At 37.1% G+C, this 8,812-nt stretch overlaps 1 long non-coding RNA gene across 1 annotated transcript; it reads right to left on the bottom strand.

The window, feature by feature from the left end:
• Positions 1-2,846: 2,846 nt before the first annotated feature.
• Positions 2,847-3,378, bottom strand: LOC113472066. Its single transcript, XR_003394533.1, has 2 exons — positions 3,201-3,378; positions 2,847-2,959 (listed from the first exon to the last, which is right to left on the bottom strand). It is a non-coding gene; the product is annotated as an uncharacterized LOC113472066 (long non-coding RNA).
• Positions 3,379-8,812: the final 5,434 nt, after the last annotated feature.

Here is an 8,812-nt window from a genome sequence, read left to right as displayed (position 1 = left end):
GAATTTCCTGGTCCTTGGTGAGAAGCATATGCTTTAATACAAATAGACCCATTTCATTCAGGTGAATCTTGTCCGGGCGTCCATCGTAGAATGTCTCTTCAAAAAGAGACATATTTGGACTTTCGCCTGACGGGTTCATGTAGGAATTAAACGAATCCACAGTATTTACCGCGGGAACCAGGCTGTAAAACCAGTGATTGCACTCTTTAAGGGACTTGACACCATCAATACCAAGTCTTGGAATAGGGGGAGGTGGGCACACAATCACCTTTGTAAATTTTTTGCGGACAAAACGCAGCAAATTTTTAAACCCAATTTGAAACTCTTTTTGATCAATACCCCGGAGAAAATCATTTGTACCACCCATTAGAAAAACTGTTACTTGACTCCTATCCAAATTTTCATTGTCAGCCAAATACTGCTGCAGTATGCCCTTTATCCAAGGATTAGTTTCTGTTTCAACCACTGTGGCACCACTGACTGCAAGGCAAATTGTATCACTGGGGAAAGGGAAATTATTATTCATTCTAACAAATTGGCTGTCACCCAAGAGCATGTACATTTTGATAAGAAACTAAGACAAAGAGCAAAGAGGGAAAGTCAATGAAAAATAATAATATCTATGTATTGAATGCAAAGGCAAAGATTGCAACTTAAGAGAAGAAAGTAAGTAATTATGTATTAAAGAAGGGATATCTACTGATACCTACAAAATGAAAGGAAACAATAATTTTGGTAAGGAAATGAAAGTGAATATTGAAACACTAGGTCACTCACTAGGTAGGTATTTATTTGATGGTACCTACAGAAGAATCAAGATTTTAAGAATACAGACTGCAGACTGAAAACACCTTAAATCTTAAATCAGAGAGAGAATCAAAGAAATAGCAAGTAAAGGTAGGTAGGTACAGCCAGAAAACGAAAACGAAAACGAAAATTACGAGCAACGAGTCAACGAGCAACAAGTGAAAAAGAAAAACATTCAAACAGTGTTGCCAACAGGTCTCGAAAAAAAAAAATCGTCCTGAAAAAAAATCGTCCGAGTAGTGTGTGCAGCCAGAATCCAGAAAACGAAAATTACGAATTTCCAAATTTTCCGAGCAACGAGCAACAAGTGAAAAAGAAAAACATTCAAACAGTGTTGCCAACAGGTCTCAAAAAAAATCGTCCTGTTTGCTTAAAAAATCGTCAAAAATTCGTAATTAATGGAGCAGTTGCATTTTGGTAAAATTTATGAGTAAAAGGTCGATTTCTATTAAAAAGATTGTGAAAAATCCAAATTGAGGTCAAAACTTTCCGAAAAAATAAGTGTAAAATGTGGGAAATTCAATTTTTATTTTTCAACTGTCACCGGCATATTCCTCGTCGAAAAAAAAGTTAAAACCGTAAATAGACCATGAGTTGCGCTTACTTGAGTGGGGTTTCAAAGTAAAAAGGCAGGAAAAATGAGGAACAACGAAATTTTCCTTTCTCTTCTACGACTTCCGACTTCTAGATCCCGAAATAAATCAATTAAAAATAATAATAATATATGCGAAATACCTCTTCTTGCAGTAGTGGCACACTACTGGTTGTTTGTTGAGGGCGTGAAACACCATTTGATTACTTTGATTTGACGTTTTGTCCATTGGGATCACTCGTCGAAAAAAAAGTTAAAACCGTAAATAGACCATGAGTTGCGCTTACTTGAGTGGGGTTTCAAAGTAAAAAGGCAGGAAAAATGAGGAACAACGAAATTTTCCTTTCTCTTCTACGACTTCCGACTTCTAGATCTCGAAATAAATCAATTAAAAATAATAATAATAATATATGCGAAATGTTTCCTATTTCGCCCCATATTGGATTAACATTCAGTACGAACTATCGTAAGTGCCACTTACGATAGTTCGTGGTTTCCTATTTTGCCCAATACTTATTGTTTTTGAACTTTAATTTCTTAAAATGTACGATAACAATATTGGTAAATAGTATCTGGTAAGTATAATGATACCTATGGTAGAAGCATATACAGTCTGATACATGTAGAAATCAGGGTTATTACCTTGGTGAATATAAAGCTGCGTAGTAGACTGGTAAGTATAATGATACCTATGGTAGAAGCATATACAGTCTGATACATGTAGAAGTCAGGGTTATTACCTTGGTGAATATAAAGCTCCGTAGTAGACTGGTAAGTATAATGATACCTATGGTAGAAGCATATACAGTCTGGTACATGTAGAAGTCAGGGTTAGCATTGATATGATCACTGTGGTAGGTGACAGTCTCGTTACCTTGCACCTCGGTGATATTCTGAAACAAGTTAAACGTCACAATCAATTAATTGATTGATTGATTGATTAACAAATCAACGGGTAAAACCCATGTATATTTTCTTTTTTTTTACAATATTATGATTACAATATTACCTATAAGATACATGGTAGGTAAAATTATATAATTTCTTAAAATGTACGATAAAAAAATTGGTAATTACCTTTATATGATACAATGGATACACGTTCCGGTTTTGATCTTATCCGACTCGAGTTTCGTCCATCCCCGTGGACCCCGAGGATAAGATCAAAACCGGAACGTGTATCCATTGTATCATATAAAGGTAATAAGTTTTGTAGTTACCTATTTCATAACTTTAAAATTATATAATTTCTTAAAATGTACGATAACAATATTGGTAAATAGTAGTAGAATAGTATAAACATTTAAATAATTTCTATATGTTTCATAGAATATAGTTTGTTTTTGAGACTTATTAGGTTATTACAAAAAGGATCGATTGAAGGATCATTTTAGTAGCTTCATTATAGAGACGTACTATTCTGTTGAAAGGTTTGTAAAATGAATAGTTTTTTTTACAGGATTTTAAAGATATAAAGGTTTGATTTCTAGTGTGTTTGCAGTTTGTTCTGAAAGACAAATCTTCTAGAAATTCGGGTAGATCTATTAAATTATTCAGCACCTTGTATAATTGAATGATGATGATTAATCCCAGATTAATGCAGAATATCTAGATAAAAAAGAAATTTTAATGTGTTGAGCATAAATGCTTGTCATGAATGTCGTTCCCCGCCTAATGCACCAACACCACACTAAATTTCATGACCTGACTTGGACTTAAACCACCAACCTCCAGATCCAGAGTCCACCGTGCTAACCACTACAACAAGAAATTCGGGTAGATCTATTAAATTATTCAGCACCTTGTATAATTGAATGATGTCGTTTATGTTTCTTCTGTGTTCAAGTGTAGGTATTTTATTTCTTCAAGGATTTCGGTGTAATCATGATCTTTGTATGACATTGGTTTGTTTTGTTTAAAAGATAGGTTCCTGAGGAAGCGGTGTTGAACCGATTCTATTTGAGATGAATATTTCTTGTAATTTGGAGACCACACAGAAGAAGCATATTCTAAACAACACATGTTGGATTTCACCAATATTTATTCAGTCCTTGGAACTCCTGTTAAGCTAACAGCCAGTTAAGTTCCATTTAATTTGTATTGGCTTTACAGGGCTGTTAAACTAACGGGCTGTTTGAGGCTGGAAAGAAGGTTGGTGAAATCCAGCATAAGGTTGGTAGGTAGATACTAAATTGCCTTCTAAGCGCTAGGCCGCTGGTTCGATTCTCGCCCGGGGCGGATTTTATCCTGAACGGATTATGTCCGTTCTCGGAACGGCTGGCTGTCTCCTATTCTGTCTTCCTTATCTCTTCGCTTTCGGGACGACAAGACCTTAGCAGTTACGGTAGTTCTCTCTACTTACTTTTTTTCTGTGTCCCGATTCTATTTGAGATGAATATTTCTTGTAATTTGGAGACCACACAGAAGAAGCATATTCTAAAATTGGGCGAACAAAGGAAAAAAAATAAGGTAATATATGTTTTAGGATCTTCGAATTCTTTAGATGATCGATTTATAAAATCAAGAGTTTGAAAGCCTTTTTGGTGATCTTAGAATAGTGCTCAATGTAAGAAAGTTGTTGATTGTAGGTTATTCCTAGATCGGTCCTAGATCTTTAATTGAATATTCTCTGCCTAGTGAGATATTATTGATAAAATATTGGTGTATTATGGGGCATTTATTTCTGTGAAAAGTTATCACTTTACATTTGTTTACATTGAGCTCCATTCGGTTTATTTGATTCCAATACTTTTGGAAATGTTTTCCTGTACTTGCTGAGGGAATGGAGGGAATAAAATACCCTCTTCCTCACCTCACTCACATGACACTTCCATGAGAGCCACACTAGTATTAATTCAATTCAATTAGTATTTATTGTATTGATAACCTTACTGATGTTACCGGTCACCTTGTCCTCTATTGTGGTCAGCTTGGCTTCAGCTTGCTCTGGAAGATATGAGACACACGGTATAAATTAAATTACATACAGGGTGTCCTTACTAAATGTTACCGGTCACCTTGTCCTCTATTGTGGTCAGCTTGGCTTCAGCTTGCTCTGGAAGTGTCCTTACTGATGTTACCGGTCACCTTGTCCTCTATTGTGGTCAGCTTGGCTTCAGCTTGCTCTGGAAGATATGAGACACACGGTATTAATTAAATTACATACAGGGTGTCCTTACTAAATGTTACCGGTCACCTTGTCCTCTATCATGGTCAGCTTAGCTTCAGCTTGCTCTGGAAAATATGAGACACACGGTATAAAATTAGCGATGCGCGATGAGACAAGACATTTCTTGTCTCATCTCCAAATTTACCATAATTTCTTGTCTCACCTTTAAATTTACCATAATTTCTTGTCTCACCTTTAAATTTACCATAATTTCTTGTCCCGTCTCCAAATTTACCAGACTTTCCCATCCCATCTCCAAATTTACCAGAATTTCTCGTCTCATCTTTTTTGTCCAAAAAATAATTCTGGCTCCAGGTTTTATATAGCAGGGGAAATTCAAATGACCACAGGTATAAGTATGTTGAATTGAATTGAATATTTTTTTTTTTTTTTTTTTAATAAAGATTATAGTACTTACCTCCCGTTTTGCCATTCTGTACGGCAGCGGTGGGGGATATGTAGCTGATGTTACTATTGGGTGGGGGTTTCCCCTCTCCCCCCTCCATGGGGTCTGGACTCCCCACCTTCAGTTTGCCGAGTGAGGAGAGGGAGAAGTATTCGCCATTCTTGGATAGAAGGTCATCGTGTGTGCCGGACTCAAATATGCGACCATCCTTGAGCACGTAGATCAGACTGCACTTTGATAAATACTGAAAGTTCAATTGGTAACTTTTAAGGACATAGACGACACGTGATAAAACTACTAAAAATTAAGAGGGGAAATTATAACACTTAGTTTTTTGAAGATGCCATAAATGGCGAAATGCGTTTGGTATTTAAATATGTAGAATTAAGTGATTTTCCTAGGTACTGATAGAGAACTTACCTGAATTTGGTTAGACACTAATATCACAGTTCGAGACCCCAGGGTGTCTAGTATACAATGACGGAAAATGTGAGATGCCACTTCTGTGTCCAGAGCACTGAAGGGGTCATCCAGTACATAGATGTCTCTGTAAGAAGGAGGTAGGTGATTGATTCTATTAGGACTTATTAGGCTAAAAAATATTATATTTCTCAAATTACAATATTCCTCAAAACTCCAAACATTTGCCTTCGAAAAAAATAAAAAATACATTTATTTTAAAGTATCCACCACAGGTATAAGTATGTTGAATTGAATTTAATATTTTTTTTTTTTTTTTTTTAATAAAGATTATAGTACTTACCTCCCGTTTTGCCATTCTGTACGGCAGCGGTGGGGGATATGTAGCTGATGTTACTATTGGGTGGGGGTTTCCCCTCTCCCCCCTCCATGGGGTCTGGACTCCCCACCTTCAGTTTGCCGAGTGAGGAGAGGGAGAAGTATTCGCCATTCTTGGATAGAAGGTCATCGTGTGTGCCGGACTCAAATATGCGACCATCCTTGAGCACGTAGATCAGACTGCACTTTGATAAATACTGAAAGCAATCAGAGGGAAATATTATAAATATTGAGAAGTTTGGTAACTTTTAAGGACATAGACGACACGTGATAAAACTACTAAAAATTAAGAGGGGAAATTATAACACTTTGTTTTTTGAAGATGCCATAAATGGCGAAATGCGTTTGGTATTTAAATATATGTAGAATTAAGTGATTTTCCTAGGTACTGATGGAGAACTTACCTGAATTTGGTTAGACACTAATATCACAGTTCGAGACCCCAGGGTGTCTAGTATACAATGACGGAAAATGTGAGATGCCACCTCTGTGTCCAGAGCACTGAAAGGGTCATCCAGTACATAGATGTCTCTGTAAGAAGGATGTAGGTGATTGATTCTATTAGGACTTATTAGGCTAAAAAAATATTATAGGTATTTCTCAAATTACGATATTCCTCAAAACTCCAAACACTTGCCTTCGAAAAAATAAAAAATACATTTATAATAAAGTATCCCATTTCTCAGCATCACAGGCTGTTTTATGAGCATGTTTTTTTTTTCTTTTTCTTTTTTTTTTTTTGCTGATTACCCTAGTGAGTTGTAATGATGAGCAGAGGTAGTGCGAACCAGGGGAACACGAAACATATCATGAGGAATGCAAACAGCATGGACCACATGTTCTGGATGGAGGACTCTAGGGAGTAAGGTAGGCGGGAATCCACTGAAATCAGAACCAAGAGGAAAACTATTATTTCAGTTCAAAAAGAGAATAGGTAATTAAAATAGCAGATTTTCAAAATACCTAAATTTTACCCTAGTTAAAATGGTAGGACAAGGCTAGGAAGAAGAAGAGGTCTACTTTAAATTGCTTGTGATGCTTACATTGTTAAGTAAGGTATTATAAAAAGACAAAAAAAAATACAACTTTACTTACCTATTACTATACAATGCTCTAGCCAGGGCAACCCTCTGCTTCTGACCCCCGGAGAGGTTGATTCCTCTCTCTCCTATCTCGGTTTGATCACCCCCTGGTAAGATGTGAATATCTGTGTTGAGGGCACAGTTGTATAGGGTCTTGTAATACCTGGAACACAAAACTCAATTAATGGAAAAATACTAAAAGACATCATATTTCTTGACCACTACACTTTGACCAGTACACCACCAGCCTCAGTGGTGTAGTGGTCAAGACGCTCGCCTGGTAAACAGGAGGGCGTGGGTTCAATCCTAGCCGAGGTATGAAATTTTATCCTCAATATAACGGTTCAGTGGTAACGAGCTTGCTTGCCATGCAGAAGGTCCCGGGTTCGAATCCCACCACTGACAAAAGTTTGTACTCGTTTTTCGATTGCAAATATTTCAACGGGTTACTTTCTGCTGTTCTCGTGTTGTTTGACAAAGCACCTAAATGGGAACTATTGTGTTTCTTCTCGCCTATCTGATGAGAGGCATACTACGGGATGGGCATGCTACGACACAGACCACATGGGTCTAATGTGGCAGTTGTTTCATTGCTACGAAATAAAAACGGCCGTGAAATACATTTTTTTTCTAAGAGTTCATGATTTGATTTTTTCGACATTCAGAGATGCATACCTTTGCGGTTCAAACGGTTCGCCGAAGAGAATATTGTGGCGTAGCGTATCATTGGTGATCCAAGCCTCTTGACTCACATAGGCACACGTACCTTCCCGGGACAGTTTACCCGCGGTAGATCTTAGCTGACTCAGTATGGCGTAAAGTAGGGCCGATTTACCCGACCCTACAGCACCACAGATACCGACTAGTTTACCCTGTGAACAATGTGAAAATAATGAACATTAAAAATTCAAAGTACAACAACCTCAAGTAAAAGCCCTGGAAGAGTGAAAAAGCATTTTTAACATAGGAAATATCCCTGCCTGTAGGAAAAGGTTAACATTGGCGTTCTGTATCACTCAAACTGGAATGAGCCACTTAAACTTCAAGTTAGAGGTGTAAAATGAGTGAAATATTCAAGATTTTTCACTTCATTGATTTAATAATATTCATAAAAAAAAAAAAATCTTTCAAGGTTTGGATAGAGGGAACTGCAACATAAAAAGGTCTTTATCGTCCTGCAATAAAAGACAGAAGGAAGACAGGATTTCTCCTGTCCTGTCTTTTCGAGAAAGAACATCATCTGCTTAGGATAAAATTCGCCCCGGGCAGAAATCGAACCCGCGACCTAGCACTTACAAGGCCGATGCGCCACCCTCCAAGCTCAATAGACTTGCTTCACTTCATTGAAAAATTAAATAACGCGGTAGTGCTCCGCCCCGCCAAAGTATAAAGCCGGGAGCTCTTACTTCAAAACACAGCTTTGGAGAGGAATACCAAACGCCAATAAAGAGATGAGGAAATACACCAAAATAATTCAAAGTGTTAGTATCCATTTATCCAACCAATGACCGCGAGAAATGTGTGAGTGAACAGCTCATTCACACTGCACGAAACGAATTTTTCTTCGTCATGATTTTCTTTTTCTTTTTTTTTTTCTGTGGCGGAAAAAATGTAACTTTGGACGAAGAAAAATTTGGGCGGTGTGAACACAGGCTGTAAGGGTAGGTGATACCTATACTAATGAAAAAATGAAATGAACCTCGAAAATTTAGTTTGATCTTGGCTTCTTTTCGCCATAACATCTCATTTCATTTATCCATTGCGGCCGTATTATGTGCTCAAATAGGAGAAGGTAGGTACCTAAAAAAAAGGGTAAATAAAAGGGTGCTTTAAATATAAATATAAATTATATAATATAAATGCAATGAAAACCTTCACGTTCTGCAGACTGACACATCCTCTGCGCAAATTTTTCAGGGACTGACTGTAGCTGAGAATCGTACTAACACAACGTAAAA

This window comes from Diaphorina citri, unplaced genomic scaffold (genome assembly GCF_000475195.1).
Source record: "Diaphorina citri unplaced genomic scaffold, Diaci psyllid genome assembly version 1.1 scaffold3784, whole genome shotgun sequence".
Taxonomy (NCBI): Eukaryota; Metazoa; Arthropoda; class Insecta; order Hemiptera; family Psyllidae; genus Diaphorina; species Diaphorina citri.
The sequence above is the reverse complement of the archived record's forward strand: the minus strand, read 5'-3'. Positions and strand labels throughout refer to the sequence as shown.